This window comes from Podarcis filfolensis (assembly GCF_964270895.1).
Source record: "Podarcis filfolensis genome assembly, chromosome: 3".
Taxonomy (NCBI): Eukaryota; Metazoa; Chordata; class Lepidosauria; order Squamata; family Lacertidae; genus Podarcis; species Podarcis filfolensis.
This window is the reverse complement of record NC_139606.1, coordinates 28,997,562-29,021,096: the sequence shown is the minus strand read 5'-3', so window position 1 is coordinate 29,021,096 and position 23,535 is coordinate 28,997,562. Positions and strand designations below refer to the sequence as shown.

The following is a 23,535-nucleotide window of genomic DNA, read 5'->3' as shown; positions in this document are numbered from 1 at the left end:
AGAAATAGGTGCAAAATGAACTTCATGGCTGAGCAGGAATCGGAACATGGATCTTCCCACTTCCTAAGCTAATCAACACCACTCTGGCTCCCAAGCAGTAGAATGCCATGAGATACATTCAGTCCATGAAATTGTGGTCCCAAAGGCTACAAGGGTAGAACTTCTCCAACCTGGTGCCCTCCTGATGTTTTGGACTATAATGCCTATCAGCACCAGCCAACCTAGCCAATGGTCGGGGGCGATAGTAGTAGTAGTCCAAAACATCTGGAGGGTGGTGGATTGGAGAAGGCCAGGAAAACTGGGTTCAAGAAAGGAAAAGACAAATTCATGGGAGAAATCAGTCCATCCATGACCACCGTAGGGTGGACTCAAGATGTATGCCTGATGGCAGTGGGGGGAAGCTCTGGCTCACCAGCCAGCCACACCCATCTTTTACTACACCTGATGATGTAGATCAGGCAACCTAAGGCCCACGGGCCAGATGCGGCCCAATCGCCTTCTCAATCTGGCCCATGGAAGGTCCAGGGATCAGCGTGTTTTTACATGAGTAGAATGTGTCCTTTTATTTAAAATGCATCTCTGGGTTATTTATGGGGCCTGCCTGGTGTTTTTACGTGAGTAGAATGTGTGCTTTTATTTAAAATGCATCTCTGGGTTATTTGTGGGGCATAGGAATTCGTTCCTCACCCCCCCCATAAAAAAAATATAGTCCGGCCCACCACATGGTCTGAGGGACGGTGGACCAGCCCATGGCTGAAAAAGGTTGCTGACCCCTGATGTAGATAATGCAAGGTGTGGAGACAGGTAACATTATGGCTGAGCCAAGAGGCGTCAGCTGATCAGCGATACCTGCAAAGCCCCGTCCAAACCATTGTGCACCTCATGTTGGAAGTCCCAAGTATCAGCTGGTTTTTTGAGCTTCTGAAGCCCCATGTACAACGCTGTGCAAGACCCAACAATCATCTGTGATTGCTGAAGCTTTGTGGACTGTGCCTTTGCTTGCGTGGTTTGGTTTCAAAGCATGCGGTGGTAGAAATGGATCACCTGCCCACCTGTCAAACTTAGTCACTGGGGGGAGATAACGATTTTGCCTGCCTATCAATTGCAGTCCCCCTCCACTGCCTTATTAAAACAGGAACTGGACTCTTGTGGAACCCCCCCCCCCCACCGCCCCTGCTTCCCTATTTACCTGCCCGGTCTTTATGATTTACATGAGAGGCCCTGCTTCAGGTGCCACATTAGAGATGAGGAGATTTAGAGCCTTTTAAGCAATGGCACCTCAACTGCAAAACACGGTCCCCAGAGCCACTCAGCTGGTGTCTATATTGCCAGCTTTGCTGAGCTTATAAACATTGGTTTCATTTACTCCTGCTGTCATGATTGCTAGCTGGATATACCTGCTGGGTGCATTCCCAGGCAGAATGGGGGGGGGGATGGAATTTACTCGTGGGGAAATTAGAAAAGGCAAAGGTTTTAACTTTGCAATATGAAGAACTCTCACCACCTGAGAATTACACTGTCAGATTTGAGGGGGAATGGCTCTGTTCTTTCTTTCTTTCTTTCTTGGAAAACTTTCTCAAGCCTGACAAATGTTAATGCACAACCTACGGCTTCCGCATGACCTGGCATCCGCCCAGCCTATGCACCTGCAATATTACAGCCAAGCGTCCCCAAACAGTTTTTCTTCCCTAACGACTTTGCTTTCTTTGGAGGGTAGCTGCTTACAAAGTTGCTGGCTTTCCCCTTTTCTTTCTTTCTTTCTTTCTTTCTTTCTTTCTTTCTTTCTTTCTTGTCAAGCACTTTTGAGGCAGGCACCATTTTCCTTCCCCGCAACTGTTGTCTTGGCAAGCTTATTGGAGCTAATCATATCTGTCCCCAGAGAGGGACTGCGAGAGTGAGACGGGCCCGCTCCGAAGCAAAGAGAAAAAGAGTTCCAGCAAAGATGGTGCCGGAGAGAAGCAGCGGCGGCGGCAGCAGCCACCTGCTTTGCCTGAAGGGCAATGTAAGATTCTGCTCAAGAAAGGCAGAACGAACATCTGCTTTCTGCTCAGGCCATTCTGACAGTTCCCATTGCACCAATAAAACATAAAGCTATCAATTCCTAAATAAGGCCGGGCAGAATTTCACCAGTTTCATCTCTCTCTCTCCTTGCCCCCCTCCCCCAAAACCCTCTCTACTGAAAATGGTTCCACATCAATACGCTGTCAGGTGTGCGTTTACATACAGTTCATTTGCATGAATACACACGGTCCACCAAGGCAAACAAAGGAAATGAGCACCAGCTTGAGTTGCGACTCTTCCAAAGCAACTGTGATCAATTCGGGGCTGTATTCAGAAACAGAAGCTAAAATCCGTCGCTCAGAATCCATCAGCGGAGCTTCCCCTTGGGTTGGGTTGGCTCCCACGACTCCTCTAGTTCATGGATAGCAATGGAAACCACTTTCACGTTGATGAAACAGAGCCCTGGGGAGGGGCTATGCATATCGAAGGGCAGGGCTATTCAAATTAGATCTGTTCTTTGTCATTCTGGTGTGGTTCTGTAGGACAGAGCCAATGCGTTGTGACTGGAGTCATTTGCCCAGGAGTATAGTGAGCTTCTACATCTCAGTAGTTTGCTCCTGTGCACTTCTTTGTTCCTCCTCCTATAAAGGAATGGCTGCCATGGAGAAAAGCGCAGAGCTGTACTATTATTATTATTATTATTATTATTATTATTATTATTAAATAAATAAATTTATACCACCCTTCAGCAAAAGATCTCAGGGCAGTTCATAGAATAAAATACAAGATAAAACACAGTAAATAAGTAAACCAAAACAACAAAAGAATAACCCCGCTTCCCGCAGATGCATTTAAAAAGCTGTAGAAATCTCCTGGTAGCGCTTGCTGCTGTCATAGGCATCAGGCTTCCACCAGGTTTACAGGTGAGACCCAATGTGCCAGGTGCAATGCGTCTCCATGCAATATACAGGTCTTCCGAGCCCCTCTGCATGGTACAGGTTTCCCCCCCTCCTTAGACCTTGCCTTTCATAAACAGTTCTTCAGTTGGACCACTTGCGTCCCGCTTGCAGACTTCTCATAGCCATCTATGAGAACAGGATGCTGGTCAAGGTGCGCCTTTGGCCTGATCCAGTAGGGCTCATTTATGTCCTTACGTCCTTCTGTCATCTGTACTCCAGGCAGTCTTCATCATGGATGAAATGAGGAGTGGAGGCATTTGACAACTCAGATCGCCATGATTTGTATGTGCCACCTACTGATTCAATGATAATGGTGACACACTGACTCCCCCAGCAGCAAGACAGCCCCAAACATTTCAGATGTGCTGTACATGCCGATAATGAGCTTCTGCACCACTGCAACCTCTCTTCCAAGAGAACTTGCTGTGCACATTGCATGTTGAGATCAGAGCATTCTGAGACAACCATGCAATTAAGATTCTTTACACGTGTCTTGCTGTCAATGGTGACAAATTTTCATGAGGACTTTTAAAAACATAACTGATGTAGAAATGCAGATAACTTGATATTGGAAAATGGAGAACTGGGAGAAACTGAAATTGACAGAATTGCCCAGACCTAGTCCTTTCCTTAGGAAGTTCTCTCACCTTCCGTCCCTCTCAGTGTAAACCTTCTACCAGTCACATCATCAAATCTTAGGTCTGTTCTTGGTTGAGCACACATCTTAACACCAAACAAGAGGCACAGAATAACTTACTAAAGGAAACATTGGACAACATACCCTTGCCTTATGTATATTTGCCTAGTAGCTATGGATTCCAACCTTGTTGTCAGGCAAATCCTCTAACACTTCGTAGATGTTAACCACAAGTGCTGGGAACATTAAGAATCTGTGTGAGATCATTAGTGTGCAGCTTGCTTCCCCTACCTTAGCGACATCCAGAAATGACATTAGCGAAGAACTGGGTGACTTGGCTCAATACAGTATACAAGGTCACAGATGAGACGCTCACGGTTGAGTCTCAGGTACACAAACCAGGCTTTGTTTGATGAGAACAATGATTCATAAAGAACGCTGTCAGAAGTGAAAACAGAGGAGTGTTTAAGCCTCTTGTGTTTTCAGTCCAAACTGTCTGCTCATGAAATGCATTATAAAACACCCGTTCCAGAGATGTGTACCCTTATTGGTGCCAGACCTCAAGTGGAGTCAGATTCCAAGTTTGAAATATGTCCCTGGAATATGTGCACCAGATGTTCCCATGATCATTAATGCAATCATATAGAAGATCAGGACAAACATCCCTCCCAACACGTTTTTGAGGCCCACTGTCATTGTCCGCTGACCCTGTGTGAAAAGGAAGATCTCTGGTGACTTCTGCTGTGCTTTGATGAAAATCCTTTTGAGGACAATGTGCCTTAGCATTCTGATGTGGTGGACGAGGGTATATAATAATGGCAATGTAGAAGGAGCCAGCTTCAACCCCCAACATCTTCAGGTAGGGCTGAGAGAGACTCTCTCCCTGAAACTGGCAGTCAGTTTAGACAATGCTGAGCTAAAGTGTCAGGAGCTAGATGAGGAGGAATCGTAGGAAGCTGACGCTGGGGAAGCCCCCAGAGAAGCATCAGAGAAGAAAGACTCTGAGCCAGGAGAATGGTGGTAGGATATAGAAGACAGGTCAGAGGAAGGAGAGCAGATGGGTTGAAGGCTGAGTAGGAAACAGGTATGAATGGGGGTGAAGCAAGAGGAGGAGGAGGAGGCTGAGGATATGACAGATCCTCAGGCTGCCAGTTCCACTGTTTTCCTCTCCTCTCCTCCCCTGTCTCCAAGAATGGGGAGGGTGTTAACATGTAGCAGAGCAAAAGGCACAAAGAACCTCTCCTCGAAGGAGTTTGAGACTGTTGGGAAGACAGTTGCCTGGGGAGGAGCCTTTAGGAGGAAGTGGGATGCTCAGAACCACAGTCCTGTCAACTGCTTCATCAGGTTAGTCCTTGCCAAGCTCAGCATGAGGTCGGGGTGGCATCCTTCATAAATGTTTGGATACCAGGAGCCATTTTGAGACAAGATGGTGGACTGAAACATGACTTGGCCTTACTTCACCCATTTTTGACATGAAAGGTCCAAAACCACAAATTACACTATCTATTTAAAATTCATAAACAATGGTTTCTTAAATTTCCCAGGCAGCACCAGGCACTCCCCGTTAGTGAGAGTATATAGTACAATTCCATTTATACAATTAGCATGGGGAACTTCGAATGTTTTCAAAAAATTAAGAGCTCACATAAACAGGAGTGTTGTTTATGTAGGGTTTCACTAACATCTGAATACTTAGGAAATGCGCAATGAAATTTAATAACTAATAGCAAAATTTGGCTTAGCATCGCCAAATAACACAAAAGACCACCACTGCTATATAGAAGCCCCCCACCACCAAGCAAAAACAATACAACCCCCACACACACATATTTTCTTCTCTAATAAACAATTTTAAACAAATGACTGTTTTACAATTTGTTTAAAAAAGCAAATTTCCTGGGTCAATAAAATTGCATTTTTGAATGGAAGAGATGCCCGGATGTGCTGACTAAGAACCCAGTAAAATATCAATTTTAACACTTTACACTTTAATCAAAATGTATACCAGTGCTTTTTCATTTCCCTCAGCACAGCAGTATGGTAATAAAACCTTAAATGTTGAGATCATTCCAGTTTCATTGCAAGTTGTTCAAACTGATGAATATTTTTTTTTATACTTTATGCACATGATACAGCGTTTGATTTCATTCCTTTATAAATTGTTACTCTATATTCCTGATGCACTTAGGAACACAAGCATGATTTGAGCTTTCGATGCCATCACAAAATATGCAAATAAAAGCCACGCTACCTAACTCTAACTTATATTTCCAGTTCTGTTTTTGGAGTGTTATTATTTTACTTTTAATATATATATCATACTCATTTCAACTACCCCATCTTTTGTTTTTCTTTCTGCCCACCCACTTGGGATTTTTCTGCTTTTGCATATCAATCCAAAAGACCATCAAAACATACATTATAAAAGAAGTGCAAAATGGAAACATAGTGTTTGGCCTACCAGAATTTAACATGACTGCTTGCTCATCTCCATCCTGTGAAGAGAGACTGAGCAATTGGGACAATCTTGGCTAGATCTCCTGCAGTTAAAAGTACCACAAAACATGGAATCAGGGGTCTAGGAAGAGGCTTGGAAACATTACACTGAATTGGTGTTGATAAGCTTTATATTCTCCATCATTTACAGAAGAGTTTCTCTCAGTATGAAAAAGGTGCACATAATAACCCAATATTCCCTTGTATCAGGGGCATTTTTAAACATCCTGATCTGTTTCTGTGCTCTCTCCATTTCAACCTGCAATTCATGTTCCAAGATGCTCTGCATGAAACAAAGCTTCACTCTTATGGGGAATTTAAGAATGGCAGTAACTTGTTCTCCTGTTGGCAGAAGACTATAAAATTTGCAGGCACAGTAGCCTTTCTAGAGTGGATTACACATACCATTTTTTTCAGGGGACCTTTAAAGTTTGATTTCTTAAAAACCAAGGGAAACTCTATAACTTTAAAAAAAAAATTGCCAAAATTTGTGCGTGGTGATGGTGGAAAAATCCCCATGAAAGACTGGGGTGGGTAAAATACCACCCCACAGCAAGAAACTTGCTGTTCCAATAGTATTTTGGCCCCCTCCATGGATTTGGGGGGATACAAGGCATAGATCCAAATGAAAAACAAACACAGTTTTTAATCCCTTCCCCAAACCACTGGGATTGGAGTACCCTGGGGAAATAAATCACTGTGATTAAGAGCTAGACCTATCCATCTAATCAAAATATCTCCCCTCCCAGCTTTGGGCAGTTCCCCAACCAACTTAATTTTGTTTCTCAGGGAGAAAAAGGCTGTGTCTTTTTTTCTGAGAGCTTAAGCCCCAGAGCCACACAGAATCTTAGGAATATCCTGATCTGCCTCGTGATACCTTGTTAATGGTGCAATCCAACTCATATATGTGAGAAATTTCCCCAAATCACTCCAACTGGCTTAGAATTCAGGGTATACACAGAGGTGATATACACCCCTAATACGTAACGTGTATATGGGCAAGTTGGATGACCAGAGTCTTAATATCCACTTTTCTGTTTCTTCTCTTCTGTAAACTCCTCTCATTTCCTCACTGTAGAAGAGTCGGATATCAATACTAAATAACAAAATGCCAGCTAAACATCCACTGTAGTTGCATGTTTAGCAGCAAGCGCCATGTGGAGACACCAGCAAATGATAAAAGTTTCCCTCCATGCTGCGATAAGCTTCACCTGCCAATTTTTATTGATTTATTCATTTTGCTCAGCAAGCTGCTGTGACAGGCGCAAGAGCAGTTCCCGATCAGTTGGCAACCCCAATGTGTACAGTCTGAGCTGGAAGCTCCCTTAAAAACCAAAATGCTCAGATGAACTGAAATCCCCTATTGTTTTCATACACTGTTTTTTAATTTAATGTTTTCTGCAAGAGAAAACACATTCCTGCTGTTGCTTCAAAACTGCTTTGTCTGAATGTCCTTACTCTTCCACTATAGTATGCTTTATGGTGGGAAATTGGGGAGCGGGAGAAAGAAACTCTGCTCAGTTTAAGTTGCAGGAAGTGCAAGATATGGTTGTACCTGGGTTACTAAGGCACCAAAAGATATGGTTTCTTGACTGGAATGAAGATTTGCTGTCTTTGTCTGGGGACAGTGCCAGAGCTTGTTGTGGAACACCATCCATTTGCGTGGACAGGCGGAGTCCCCAGATCCCGAGCGGTCCCCCCCATCATGTGGAATAACAATTCAAGACAACGTGCTATGGGATTAAATTGGCCACAAGTTTATTAAATTTCAAATGTGGGTAGACCTTGGCTCAGGCATTGGGCGTTCTCCCTCCCCAGTCCCCAGCCGGGGACCTAGGGAGCATCAGGGTTATCCAGTGTGTGGGGGGGGGGCGGCTCTGGAGAACATATGTTCAAGCAGAGATAGCCGCCCCTGTTACGCCACCACCGCAGGGGAGAGCAATGATGACCTTTCAGCATACGGTCAAAGCCTCCCTTCAGAAACCCCTTTAACGGGGAACCCTGGTATCGCCGCCGCAAAGAGGAAGGTGGACTAAAGGATTCCGCCCAAGGCCTGATACCGCCAAAGTTGTGACACTTTGCTACAGGAAAGGCAAAACCTGCCAATGCAGGGAAATTCCTTTCCGGCCCTTTAACAGCGACCTTAACGTAGCAGCGCCCGCATACCTGTGAAGAAAAGTTAACCTGCAAAACCTGTGAAGAAAAGTTAACCTGCAAAATAAGACATTAACTCAGGGTGGGTAGGGTGGGAGAAGCTCTGGAGCCAAGTGAGGATTCCCAGGTAAGAGCCTCCCTCTATTGTGTGGGCAGGTAATCCCTCCCCTACCTGGCCTGGTCTCCTTGGCAACGCTTCCCCCGGGTGGGATTGTACAACTGACTGAGTTAGGCAGAGACCTCCAGGTATCCCACCTGAGGGAAGGCAAAGCCAAGCCTATGCTGATGGAGCTGCTCCAGATCCAGGGGCTGCGCGCGTCCATGCAAAGGGCACCCCCCGTTTTATGCGGGGAGCGGTCATTCAGCCCTAATTATTCCAGAATGATTGCTCTATGTGTTCCAGATTGAACATGCCAGGGGTTCATGGGTCAGGATTCAGGGAACCATTGGTCGCTGTCCGGCCATGATAATAGTTGGCTGCAAGTTCAGCCTAAAATTCTGCAAACTGAGAGATGAATTCTGCAAGACTGCTGACAATAGAATAAACCATGCTATGTGCACACCTAATTTAGAGATTATTTGCAGGGCAGCAAGCTTCAGTGGGCTTAATTCATGCATCAAATAATTAAAGTTTTATTTGAGACCTTTGCATGTTCTTCAGAAACTATCAAGCTTATTTTTATAGGGCTAGAATCTTAGTTCCAGCAAAAAAATTTTTTAAAAAAAATCATCACAATCTTAGCCCCAGCAAGAAATTCATTAATTTGAGGTTTCAAGAAGTTTAAAGGGACATTGAAACAAAGATGTTTCAATAAAAGGCCCTGTATCCTGGTGTTGCATCCCCCCCCTTCATCTTTGTGTTTCTCGGTCTATTCTGCAACATGTCATCGACATGATAATAGTATATTGGTGGTAGATTTACACCAGGCTATCAACTTACCATTCATTGTTACCACAATATTGTTACAACAATATTGTCACTTGGAGGGGTGCTTTTGCCCCGTACCACAACAAAAACTATACAAAAACGGGACAAAAAGAAATGAAAGATTTCTGAAATGCAAAGTTGCAGGATTACAGCAGGAAGCAATGGGATATACACTGGTTAGATAGGATCAAGGATGTCTGCCCGGAAACTTTTGCAGGCACAAACAGCATTGAAAGTGGCATTGCGTATAACCACCCCAACGTCAGCATGAGCACAATTCATTATGATTGCATTATAATAAAAACTAAGGTGTCTGGAGGGGTCTCATTCCCCAAATAGTGGAAGAACTTAACTTAGCCTTAACAAGCTCTTAGTTTAATATTTATTGCTGTGATTTGCTACCCATTTATTTCAGTTCATGTTCTTAATAGGGCTACTTGAGATAAATGGGTTTTGATGTGTGGAAAAAAAAGCTTTATAAATCACAGTAAGAGTGGATTTTTTAAAAAAAAATAAGACTTTTAAAATCAAAGTAAATTTGACAACTTTCATGTGCATCAAAATAGGAACAGATTCTGAAAATGTGCCTGTTTCCTGTGGAACCCTTTTTCTTGTGCGAGAAGCTCTCCAGTGTAAGAGCAATGGACTCATAATCCCAGAGACGTTCCTAATTCGCTTAATGTTCTCTTCCAAATATGCGGGATCAATATCTAATTCATACTGTAGTCTGTCACCTCATCTGTTGGTATGTGCCAGTGGGGGCTTAAATATTCTGTACTCTCTCTGCTTTGAATGAAAAAATGTCCCCAACTGCTATTTTTGTTTAATGTTCCTTGTTAATGTGTGTGTTATTATTTGGGACAAGCTGAATCATAACAACATCTGAATTTCTGGATTTCGGCTGCGTTTGTGTTTCATGCTTGGCCATTCCTGTGGTTGGCTTTAATTGTTTCATTGTCCTATCTGTTTACCTCCCTACATATGGTCTTCTTCACTACAAAGAACGATAAAATGTATACACAGTGAGTAGTTCAAACATAGGCCCACAGAATTTGCCAATGGGGGAAAAAATTGCTGGCGTCCATTTTACTCCTTACCATAATTAGCACTACAATATAAACCAAATCCCTAATTAAGGAATGGAATGCCAATGTACATATAATCAGGACTGATTGCACTCTGCACATATATGAAGAAAAATCTAATCCTAGACTTGGAATAAATTATGCACATTTTGAAAATTTTGCCAATATTGCTTTGCATAAATTATTCTGACTTTGTTGTGGTAGTTTCCACAAAATGGGGAACGGTTTCTCTGATGCCAAAGCATTAAAGATCCAAGAGAAGAATAAGAATAGCCAGCAAAAATAATTGATGGACTAGAGGTCACAGGACAGGCAGGGCTATCCACAGGAGAAAGAAGCTGTTCCTCTTTCTCTGACCGTGGCTATCTATATATTTTAGATTCTTATCTGTAAAGCCTTGAGACATTAAATACCTAAGAAGGGGGTGGAAAACCTGTGACCTTCCAGATAGTGTTAGATTATGGCTACCATCAACTCCAGCCAGCATTGCCAGCACATTTTGATTTATGACTTCTTTTCCAGGAAGACTAGAAACTTGTTTCTTTAAAAATTGAAGCTCTGAGTCTGTGTACCCTGCTGGCCATGGGCCCAGTACATTTGTGCCCACCTATGAGCAACCCTGAGTCCAATGAGAGTTGTACAACATCTAGGGATCCTCAGGTTCCCAATGCACGATGTAACAAAATTCCCAGCGAAACTATAAAATGCCACATCAAGAACTGGATTCAGGCTATCTTACACTTGAGCCTCTCCAAGAATTGCTGAGGCAGCAGAGCAGCCATCAAGAGCACCTCACTACAGACTCTTTTGGCTTGACCTCAGAGCATGGGTCAAGTGGGTGCTCTGGACCAATCTTAGAATTCATGCTGGAACATTAGGGAGCTGGGTGTCTCTAAAGTTTACAGGAACCAAGCTCTTTCCTCTGAACCTATGTCCAATAAGCTGGCTAATTTCTTATAGGTTTTATTACCTTTGGGCTTCAGTGTGGTAAAGCTACCAATTTTATATACTGGTTCTGCAGCGGCATAGGCAGGCAGCCCAGTCACCCAGGCACTTGGCTGGTCCTGAATGGTGGTTTCACTGTTTCATGTATTTGCTTGTGGCAATAAACACACACCTCAGGCTGAATGTTTGAAAGAGTCCTGACCACCTCAGTGCATTGGTTACGATGACTGAGCTTGCCAGATACTGTGTGAGAGAATCTGGGCGTTTTTAATAACCCGAATCACATTCCTACAGAGGCATATGTCCTTAGAAGTAAGTCCTACTGAGTTCAGTGGTATTTACTCTCAGGTCTACGTCAACATATCCATCCTTCTTCCTCTGACATTCTGTCAGGGGAAGGAATGTGCGGGGGGGTCAAATTTGACCAGGGGGTCCGGCGCGCTTCCTCCGCGCAGCTCTGCTCTTGCCCCCTGGAACCTTTGACTCCAGCAGAGTAAACACAGCTAGAAGTAGAAGCTTGGACGTTCAGTCGTGTGGCAATAACTCAGGCTTGAAACACAGCAATCCTTATCTTTAAAGACTTTATTGCTGTACAGTTCAACACATCGTAAATCTTCCCGGTGAGACGCAGCTCATGGCTCCTTTCTCCGTGGAGCGTAACACACAGACTGGAAGCACACACAGAAATCCACGCCCCTTCCGTGTTCTCTGCCCGCCCTCAGAATGTGAGGCGTCATCACTCAGAACTCTTAACCCTGTAAGTTCTGAGCCTCTATTAACACCCCCTCTCGAATCACATTCTGAGAGGACTTCTGAGTGTTCAACACCTTCCCCATTGCCATCCGCCCCTTCCTGGCATCGTTGTTGGGCACCTGTTGAACCTCACAAACCTCAGGTTCGCACTGTGCGAAACCAACCCACGCATTTGTGACCTGAAACCTCTCAGGTGGAATTCCCTTTGTTGCCCTTGAAGACCGCCTGGGCACAAACTGGGATTCTTCTCCTGACCCACTGGGGCCAGCTTGTGCGTCTTCCTCATCAGAAGACTCCCCCTCTGACTTGACACGTCTGTGAGCTTTCTCCATTATGCGCACAGGAGATGAGGGCTCACTCTTGGACACTCCCTTAACAACCTGTGGAGACGCCCTACTCTGTTCAGGGACCTGGTCTCCACCAGCAGGTTCAGGCTCTGGCTCTCTTTCCTCCTCAGAGTCAGACAGACAATCTGAGTGAACGTCAGAGCGCACTTTGGGCTTTGCCCAGCCATCCTGCTCAAAGAACTCAGCCTGTTTACTGACCAGAAGCTTGGTCTGATCACCTTCTGGGTATGCGAATCTCCACCCCTTGGTTGCGGGTTCATACCCACAGAAGATCATTTCCTGGTACTTTGGACCATCTTCTTGCTGCAACCACTTTGGTACAGGCACCATGGCCCTGCAACCAAAAGTGCGAAAGAAATGCACAAGCGGCTTCTGCCGATGAAGCAGGAAATACGGGGTGTCACCTACCACTGCATTGTAGCACCTGTTCATCGAGAAATTGGCCGCTTTTACCGCCTCCCCCCAAAAACTGTGAGGCAAACCAGAGTCATCCAGTAGGATTTCGGATGCTCGAACCAGAGCTTTACTCCTAAGCTCTGCCACGCCACTCTCTTGAGGAGAAGTCACCTTGTGACGTATCCCCCTCTGGCGAAAGAAACCCTTTAGAGCAGACCCAGTGACCTCAGAACCACGGTCAAACTGGAAACCTTGCACCTTGGTGGAGAACCTCTGTTCCACCTCTGCAACCCAATCTTTGATCAGTTGCGCTGCTTCCTCCTTAGCTTTCAGCGTGAAAGCCCATGCGTTCCTGCTAAAATCATCTGTCAGCACCATCAGCCACTTGGCCTTGCCCAGACTTGGCTGTGGCATACCTACAAGGTCTGCATGCACAAGCTCAAAAGGCTTTGTGGTCACCCTCTCCACTCTGGGATCATCAAATCCCTTGTTTCTGGCTTTCCTGCAAGCCTTGCAATTCAAAGGTTTCCCACACTCTTTTACCTTGCAACCTTTGGTGCACTCTGATAACATCTGGACGTCCTCGCAGGACCCATGTGACATCCTCTTGTGCCACACGCAAGCACACGACACATGTGTGTGATCAGTGGCTTTCCCGGCATTCCCCTCACCCTCCAGAGGTGATTCTAAAACAAAGAGGTTGTTTTGATCCTTTCCAACACTTACGAGCTCCTTCCCATCTCTGGAAATTGTGCAAACATTTTTTTCAAAACTCACAGAATATCCCTCCTGTAAAAGAGAAGGTACAGACAGTAAGCAATGCTTTAACTCAGGGAGAACATAAACCTTCAATTCAGCCTGTAAAAAAGGGACAAACAAGTTAGAAATATGTGTTACACGGCCCTGTGAACCTGTAGCAAATCTAACTGTTTTCTCAGTGGAAACAGCCTTGCAGTTCCACATTTGTCCATCAGGTGGCGCTGTTACCAAATGGGCATTCGCAGCTGAGTCAACAACCCAACGTAGGACCCTCCCCCCACTGGAGTTGTCCTTCTTTGTTGCCTTAGCAACTGACTTGACCTTGGAGCTCTCGCTGCAGGTGGTGTTGTCCAAAACTGCCATTGACGCAGACAGTTGAAAAACGCTCTCCTCCCCTTCCTGCCGACCCTGGGACTTTCCACGCTGGCCTCTTCTCCCGGGCTGGTTCCCATGGGAAACGACCTTGGGCGCATCCTGCCTTGGCTCTCTCGCTCTCTGTGGGCAATTGCGACACAAGTGGTCCGGGGAGTTACAAACAAAACAGCGACGAACGGAAAAAGCCTGAACAGAGCACTCCGCTGGTCTGGCCCCCCTGCTGCTGGAGGAGCCGCCCGAGCCAGCCTTGCCCTCTCTGATACGCCGTTCTTCTTCATCCCCCAGACGGCCGGTCACATATTCCAGCGTCAGCTGTTGCGGATCCATCGACTCCAGAGTTAGACACAAATTGTCATAACTCTTGTCCAGAGAGCTGAGCAAGATATAAACCTTCAGCTCCTCTGAGAAGTTCACTTGCAGCAATCTCAGCTGGTTGAACACAGCAAGCATCTCAGTTACATGCTTTCTGATGCTGACCCCAGGACGCAGCTTCATCTCAAACAAGCGTCTGGTGGTGTGTATCTTTGCCCCAGCTGTTGTTCTGTGATGCACTCTCTCCAGTGCTTGGTAGGCCTCCTGCGCAGTCTCAAGTCCCTCAACCAATGGCAGTTGCGAACCCTCCAGGCTGAGCACTATAGCTCCCAGGGCCTTCTGGTTCTTTCTGCGTGAGGCATGCGCTTCTGCGACCTCCGCTGCCGTTGCTCCGGCTCCTGGCTGGGGCAATGGGGCCTGTAGCACCGCCTCCCACAGACCCTTGGCTTGTAGCCAGGCCTTTAGCTTCCTACTCCACTCTTCCCAGTTCTTGCCGTCCAGCCTCTCAAAAGGGACGGAGTACGATTCATGGCTGTCTGCCATCTCTCCCCGGGGGCCCAGCTTACTTACAGGTACCTCCCGGTCCGGTAGATCTCAGCTCCTCCCAGCGAACTCCTGGCTGGCTTTGGCTGCAGTTTCCCTTTCCCAGCGTCTCATCAGCTGGCCTTTGGCTGCTCCTCAGCCGATTCTGCCTGCAGCTTTCACTTCCCAGCGAGCTTCCTTCGCTTCTGCTGGCACCAGCTTCTCCTTGCTGGCCTTTTGCTGCAGCCCTCTCACACGCACGAACGTTGCTTATCTTTATTGCTGATACCCATAACCTGTGCGGGGGGGTCAAATTTGACCAGGGGGTCCGGCGCGCTTCCTCCGCGCAGCTCTGCTCTTGCCCCCTGGAACCTTTGACTCCAGCAGAGTAAACACAGCTAGAAGTAGAAGCTTGGACGTTCAGTCGTGTGGCAATAACTCAGGCTTGAAACACAGCAATCCTTATCTTTAAAGACTTTATTGCTGTACAGTTCAACACATCGTAAATCTTCCCGGTGAGACGCAGCTCATGGCTCCTTTCTCCGTGGAGCGTAACACACAGACTGGAAGCACACACAGAAATCCACGCCCCTTCCGTGTTCTCTGCCCGCCCTCAGAATGTGAGGCGTCATCACTCAGAACTCTTAACCCTGTAAGTTCTGAGCCTCTATTAACAAGGAATTCTTCCATCACAGGAAGACTCCTATCTTTGTAGGAAGGCAACCTTTGGGCCTAGCCCCAGGTTAGGGAACTCCTGCAACCTCCCCTCTTCTGAAAAATAAAAGAACTATCCTGACAAAAAACTAAGGTATCAAGCAGCCATGGTGGGTATACTGTTACGTATTCAGTGGTCTGTGTTTGCCTGAGCTTGAGTCTGGACTAAGGATTCTGAACTCCTGTGTTTTGATTCGATACATGATATCAAATTGCAGAACATTTCAGGATTTCGTCCTCTGCCATTGGCCCTTAAATTCTGAGTCATGATTCACAGCTTGGAAGTTTAGACAGCCAATCATGCTGGGAGTGGGAGTGGCCCAGGCCTTCAAAAATAAGCAGTTGTTTTGCCCCTGTTGTCCAGTTCTGTTAGTTCAATACAGGTTCTTGCTGTTATCACTGTGTCTTGCCTCATGGGAACCCACCTACATTTCATATACAACTACTTCCAGCAATCAGACGCCGCCCCCCTTTGAATCTCAATTGACAGGGAACAACAGGGAGAGTGCTATTGTGCTTATATTCTGCCTATGGACTTTCCAGGAGCACCTGGTTGGACAATGGGAACAGAGCTCTGAACTAGAAGGTCTTTGGTCTGACCCAAGAGGGATGCTCATATTTTCTTACAGTCGAATCTCTACAGGCTAGGGTGACCAGATGCAAATGAAAGCAGGGGGCTTTCAGCAGCTGCTGCTTGTCAAGCCTGGGTCAGGATGCGTGTGCACAAACATTAAAGCACCATGTAATTTTAGTGCACAGCTTGCCGCTTCACACCCTGCAGCTCTTGAAGTTTGTTTCGAATTGCTGATGACATATACTGTGCTGTTCACCCAAAGAGCAAGCAGTCTCTGGGCTTTCAGATCATGTGCAGGACAAGTTAACTGATTGCTAACGGACACAGAAATACAACAGGAAGTGATTAGCCTTCAGTGATGTGAAATAGCCAAGCAAGTGGGCTGAAGTTGTGATCCTTGGTGGTATATGAGCAAAGGTTTCCCTATTTTCATCTAGGAAAAAGGGTGCAGAGCTGGAGATCCTCAGCCCCTCCCTTCCTCTCTGGCCCAAGTTATTAGTGGTTCAATATCCACAATTTTCTAGGTCACGACGCAGGCCTAGGAAGTCGACTGCAAGTCGGGGAATTACAGTGAGTAAGATTAAGTGGTGGTGGGCAAACTTGGGGAAAGTCCTAAAGACTGGCACACCCTATCATTTAATTACTAATGTGGTTTCACTTTTCTAGGCCACCCAGGTTGAATGTGTCCTCATGCTGAACCTGTTGCCCTAATGGTTCGCCGTGAGAGCTTGTGTTATGCCACAGCCTCGACAACACAGCGTTACCAGTTAATTGCGGTGAACCACACAGATGAATACGCTAATTATTCAACCCATATTGCTTAGGGTGGGTGTGGAAACGCATGAATCCAGGTTGAATAACAAAACAACTGGCATACTGGTTTTGTCTTTCAGCATAAAAGCAGAATAAGAAGAAAATGTTGCCGTTTCATGTTGAAATTACACTTCTATAGAACACCACCACACCACTTCGACTGAGGCCCTGCTTTGGGGTGTTCAAAGCACTTTACATGCATTTTCTCAAGGAGTCCTCTAAGCTAGGTCAATGCTATCTTCCCCATATTTCAAACTGGAGGAGGGGCAGAAGCTGAAGGCAACAGCCAGCAGAGGCAAACATTCAAAAACCCATGGTTTTAATTAAGCAGAGTCTGTGGGCATGCAAACTCAAGAAGTAAAATGTTTAGGGCAGGCATAGGCAAACTCCGGCCCTCCAGATGTTTGGGACTACAATTCCCATCATCCCTGACCACTGGTCCTGTTAGCTAGGAATGATGGGAATTGTAGTCCCAAACATCTGGAGGGCCGGAGTTTTCCTATGCCTGGTTTAGGGCTACTTACACGGCTATGAACATTTCAAGGGAAATGCTTGCCATTTGAACAACTAACACATTTCAAGTAGCTTGCCGCTTGAATAACTAACATACCGTATTTTTCGCTCCATAAGACGCACCAGACCATAAGACGCACCTAGTTTTTGGTGCCAGCTGTTCTGGCTTCTGGGATAGCTGCGCAGCCTGTATTCACTCCATAAGACGCACACACATTTCCCCTTACTTTTTGGGAGGGAAAAAGTGAGTCTTATAGAGCAAAAAATATTATGGCATCACCTTTGCGATGACCAAAGTCCACTTTGCCAGGTGCACGTTTCTGCAATTTTTCAGCCTCTAAGGTTGAAAAATGCTTTTCATGATTTTGCTGTATCTACCCGTTTGGAAACGGGGAATCAGAAACTTCTGCTGATAATTGCAGATCATTCAGACCCAGTTGTCAGACCCAGAAACATCCAAGTTACCTTCTAGACTGTGGTGATCCGACTCTAGAATGTTCTTCCGAGGCAGGCCCACCTGGTGTTTGCTCGGACGTTCTTTTGGCATGCAGGCAAAGTCCCTTTTAGACTCTGCCAGTATTGCTTTATTATACAGGTCTGGCTCTACCATTAGACGGAGTGAGGCCACCACCTCAGATATCGAATGGTGCAAGAGAGAAAGAGCGGAGCGGCAAGGTGTTTTAAGAGAGCCTGCCTGTGGCCCCTAAGCTACCCTGTTGCCCTCAAAATGATGCTGTCCCATCACCAGCAGCGTCAAAATAAAATACAACTGCCAACTTCTGTATCTTAAATGTGGGTGACATCATGTCCTTCGCCTCAGGCGGCAAAATGTCTCGGGCCAGCCCTTTTTTTATGCTGCACCTTTATCCTGCTGTTCCCTTCCTTGTGTTATTTTTTTCTTTATTGTTACAGATTTACGGTAATTCCAATTGCTAGCTGTCCTGAGGAGGCTCATATTATTGAAAAACAGGATAGAAGGAACATAAAGCAAAATGAGAATTATAGCGAACAAGACCACTTTCCAGTTACTCTGTTGGCAAAGTGACCTTCCTCTCTTGATGGGGTCACCTGAGGGAGGCGGGGGATGCTGACAATAATTAATGTGACCACAAGGCCCTGGCTGAGGCAAGCAAACATGCAGGCCTTTTTCATTGTTGGCAAATGGAGCCTTGGAACGTGAGTCGGCAACCAGAACAAGTCTTGACATGAACATAAAAGTTCTTGAACAAAATCTATGATCTGTCCATTTTGTCAGCAAATTCATCTCTGTTATGACTTTGCAGGGGCACTTACAACCCCCTGGAAAAAAAGGAGCCACAACATCACCATCGCTTTGGAACTTTTTGCTCACATTTTCTGACTTTACATGAACATGTGCTGCCACCTCTAGACGATTGCATAAAATTACTCTTTAGGTTTCCTGTTTTTAAGCACAACATACTTTTTCCCCCTCCATTATATACTATTAGAGTTACATTTCTCTCCAGAGAATGAAGAACACGCCTGTAAATTGTCTGTCAAAATGCCTAGGAATATGGGAAGCTATCCTGGAGTTGTCGATATTCGAGATGGAACATGGAGTCACGAGCTTTAAACTGGAACGTGGATTGGTGTTCTCTTCAATAAATTGCTGCTATATTTGCACAAAACTCCTGGCTTATTTTGGTGCGCAACATTCTGATAAGGGGAAAGGGGAAACGCATCCATGCTATCAATGAAGGGCCAGTCCTACTGTTAGGCAGAGTGAGGCAGGCGCCTCAGTCGGTTTGGGTGTCATGAAAATGTAACAAATGGTTAGTTGTTTAGTTGGTTATTATCAGTGCTTTTTTTCTATAAAAAATGTTTAGGGGTACTCTCATTTTGACTCAAGAAAATCACCCTTTTATAGTTCAAATCGGGAGAAATAAATACAGTAAATGGACAAAAGTACAAAGATTCACAAAATGTTTAGGAGTGTGCATACCCCTGCGTTCCCCCCAGAAAAAAGCACTGGTTGTTATTGTCTTCATTTATACCTCAGATGGGCGGTGTATAAATAAATTATCATTATTATTATTATTATTATTATTATTATTATTATTATTAGTGCTACTGGGCAGAGACACTGGTTGCATGGGTGTCCACAGGAATTTTTTGGAAGAGCAAGGAAAGATTTATCAGGGCGTGGGGGGAATGAAATACTAAAAGAGTGGAGCAAGCTAATAAATATCTCACAAAAAAATGAGGACTTTTACTTTGTATCTCAGGTTCTACAAATGTTAGAAACTTTTAAAAATGAAAGCTGGGAATCTGAGGATTATGATTCATGGGGGGATGGGACACAACTGCCCCACTCCCTTCCACTGTGGGGTTTTCTTGTCTTGTAGGATTTTCTTGTGGGGTTTTCTTGTCTTGTAGAATGATTGTCATGCATTTACTATCTATTGCAGGGGTTGCCAAATTGAGTGGGGGGGGGGGGCCACAGGCACATTTGCAAACTGGATAAAATGCTGTAGTGCCATGCACATGCTGCAGCCATTTACACATCACCTGTAACATCCATGTGCATGCAGGCACACTCATTCCCCTTCCTCCCTGTGTCCAGTTAGGCTTGAATAAGTGTTTTTATATTATTATTATTATTATTATTATTATTATTATTATTATTATTGACGCGGGTGGCGCTGTGGTCTAAACCACAGAGGCTAGGACTGGCTGATCAGAAGGTCGGCGGTTCGAATCCCCACGAGGGGGTGAACTCCTGTTGCTCGGTCCCTGCTCCTGCCAACCTAGCGGTTCAAAAGCACATCAAAGCACAAGTAGATAAATAGGTACCACTCTGGTGGGAAGGTAAACGGCGTTTCCATGCACTGCTCTGGTTCGCCAGAAGCGGCTTAGTCATGCTGGCCACATGACCCGGAAGCTGTACATCAGCTCCCTCGGCCAGTAAAGCAAGATGAGTGCCGCAACCCCAGAGTCGTGGTCAGGGGTCCCTTTACCTATTATTATTATTATTATTATTATTATTATTATTATTATTATTATTATTATTATTATTTCTGATTTCTCCCTGTGTGTGTGGTGGGGAGAACTACTCTTCCTAAGCCTAATTTCTGCAGGAAAGCTACCTGATATTGCTGATATGTTCTTTTGTTCTAACATGTCTTTGCAAAACTACGGACAGCACGATAAAGGGGCACGTTTAGGCTTCTTCTGGCATGGAGTGAGGAAATCCTAGCTGCCATATTCACAGCTTTCTCTCCTGCCCGTTCCCCACTACCACCCATTAAGGCGAAGAGGGAAATTACTTTTAATATATCATCGACTTCTTATGCCCAAACTGTGGCCAGTTTTCCATTTTTAATCTTCTCTCTAACAAAGAGCAGTTGGGCAGCTCTCGATGGCGAAGACACAGCAGTCAACTACCTTGTAAATGAGAAGCGGTGGTAGTAAAAAATGAATTTGTATATCACCAGGAGTAGAGAGTGTGTCTGCCTTGTAAATTTAATTAAACAGCAGGTGCAAAATCAGGTCATATGGCTTTCATGTGCCCCATGTGAGGATGACAACTAAACAATGATTCTAATATGAAGAAATTTGCATACATTTGCATGGGATTCCGTGGAACGCACAGGGCAGCTCTCGCCTCCTTGCATTTCACTTCTGGGAAGTTGATTATCCTGAATGAAGAGAGTGGTGTCCCTTCCGCAATGCTTCCCAAATGCTAGAAATGCTTCCATTCTGTCATAGCTGGAGAAAAGGGACTCCTGCCTGATAATGGAGCACTTTCACAATGCAGAATACAGTGGTACCTCAGGTTAAGAACTTAATTCGTTCTGGAGATCTGTTCTGAACCTGAAATCCTTTTACATGGTTTTGTACATTTTGTGGTATTTTATGCATTGTGCTGTTATTTTTATAGATTGGTAATTCTTTATTGTGGTTGATAAGTATGAACTGCTTAATTATTATTTGCTGATGTTTAATTTTACTGTTTACTACAGTGGTACATTGGGTTAAGAATTTAATTCGTTCTGGAGGTCTGTTCTTAACCTGAAACTGTTCTTAACCTGAGGTACCACTTTAGCTAATGGAGCCTCCCACTACCGCCACGCTGCCGCCGCATGATTTTTGTTCTGATCCTGAAGCAAAGTTCTTAACCTGAGGTACTATTTCTGTGTCTGTAACCTGAAGTGTCTGTAACCCGAGGTACCACTGTCCATTGCTTCCATTTGCTTAAAAGCAAAATGAGAAGGACAGAGCGGGGGTAAGGACATGCCCCTACATTTTGGAGGGAGTCATTTCTCCAAATAGGATTTACTTGCTGAAGTACTTCAGCAAACCTGGTCTTTGTCCCATGAACATCACACAGAACTCTAATTGCTCTATGGGTTTTATAGGACAAACAAGGACCTTTGTCAGTTTTCATGCTTTCCAGACTTTTCTGTTGGTGTCTGTTCCCCGTTATGTTTTTATTTGGAAGGATGTGCATTGATGAAGATGATGATAATGATGAAATAGAAAAGCAATATTTCAGTACATGTTTGATTAACACTGGTTTCTTGGGACTCTACACTGTTTTATTGAGGGAGAAAACTAACACTTCCTTCATTTTTCATTTACAGAAAAACTCACACATAAATCACGAGAGTGTCATCTTTTCCACAGGAGCCAAAGTCAATATCCCAATCCAAAAAGTGCCATGTGGTGGGAATTAAAGTGCAATACAAAAAAAATTTAAAAATTAAAATTTGATATGCAAATGACAAAGCTCTATTACATTCCAGCAACTGCACTCTGTCCACATTTAGCCAGCAGTCCCCAAGTGTTTTACGGTGTTTTAATTCTAAGCACTGAACTTTTACTGGTATTTTTAGTTTTTGTCTTGGCTTATGACCAAACAAATCTAACTTACTTACAATATGCCTTGTTTCTCTACTTCAAAATAAAAATGCAAAAATCTACACCTTTGAAAATAAATGCTTGCTTAAAGCTTCATGACTCTGTAGGGATGAATGGATCCACCCACTTCAGTTTTTCTCAGTTTCTCATTTTTCCAGTTTGAAGTTCAGTTTGGCACATTTCCACATCACTTTGTCATCATTATTTTTTTAAAAAGAGTTCTCACAAAAATTCATCACAATTTTAGTGTATGTTTCTCGTGGTATACTCATTTTTTACATGCAATTTCCCTAGACATACCCATTTTTTCAAGACATTTTTTGTGACATAATGTAATTTTTGTATATTATTTTCACTGATGTGCACACATATTTCCCCTAATGCACACCTTTTTTTTCTACACGTTGTTTGAATTGCGTCGCAGAAAATCATAGAAGTGTGATTTCAAAGGATAGCAGTGTTTTGGTTCGCCTCTTGTTTCAGGAAGTATAAACTAGGCAGGCTCCCATTAAAATGCAAAACTGAACAGAAATTCTTCTCATCCCTAATTCCTATGAGCAACACATTCCAGTCAACCAAGCGGAACGTACTGCTGAGTCACTAGTGATTTCCTAATGAATAATTGCAGGCTGTTGATCTATAAAGGCATGCTGACTGTGAATAATGTCACCTTTGGAATCATCGCAAATCACAGTCATGGGGGCTATGTTCTACCTCTGCTGTCAGATTCAGCACACCTCTGGTTGCAGATTGTTGGGAATCACAAGCGGGAAGAGTGTCGTTGCCCTCAGGTCCTGCTTGCTGGCTTCGCATAAGCATCTGATTGGTCACTTCTCAAACTGGCCAGAGTAGATGGACCATTGGCCTGATCCAGGAAGCACTTCTTATGTTACTTCCTAACCTGGCCACCTGCATTGTGGCAGAAAAGGTTGGAATGAACACTAGACAATTCTATGATGTCGACAGGCACCATCTGCCATCTTGTGGAGACTTTGTGTAGTATAGGGGTGTTCCTGGATGCCAGCCTTTATGCTAGACCAAGAATGGAGAATTTGTGGACTCCAACCCACATCAATCCCAGTCAGCATGGTCAATGGTCAAGGATGATGGAAATTGAAGTCTGACAGTGTTTGAAGAACCATAGGATCCCCATCTCTGTGCTAGAGTATCCAAGGGAGGGGAAAACCAAAGGGTAAGAGGATCACTCATGATTCATAGAACTGTAGAGTTGGATTGGCCCTCCAACACAGGAATCTCAACTAGATCATAGAATCATAGGATTAATTCCCTCCCTGAGTCACTGGGCAGAAGGACCAATGAACTAGAAGGAGCAGGGGGTGGGGCAAATACATACATATGCATACAACCATT

At 44.7% G+C, this 23,535-nt stretch overlaps 1 long non-coding RNA gene across 1 annotated transcript in view; it reads left to right on the top strand.

The window, feature by feature from the left end:
• Window positions 1-18,851, top strand: part of LOC310759851 — a 144,156-nt gene extending 125,305 nt beyond the window's left edge. The window contains exon 3 of the long non-coding RNA XR_014546567.1: window positions 18,196-18,851. This is a non-coding gene — a long non-coding RNA (uncharacterized lncRNA). The remainder of the gene's footprint in view (window positions 1-18,195) is intronic.
• Window positions 18,852-23,535: the final 4,684 nt, after the last annotated feature.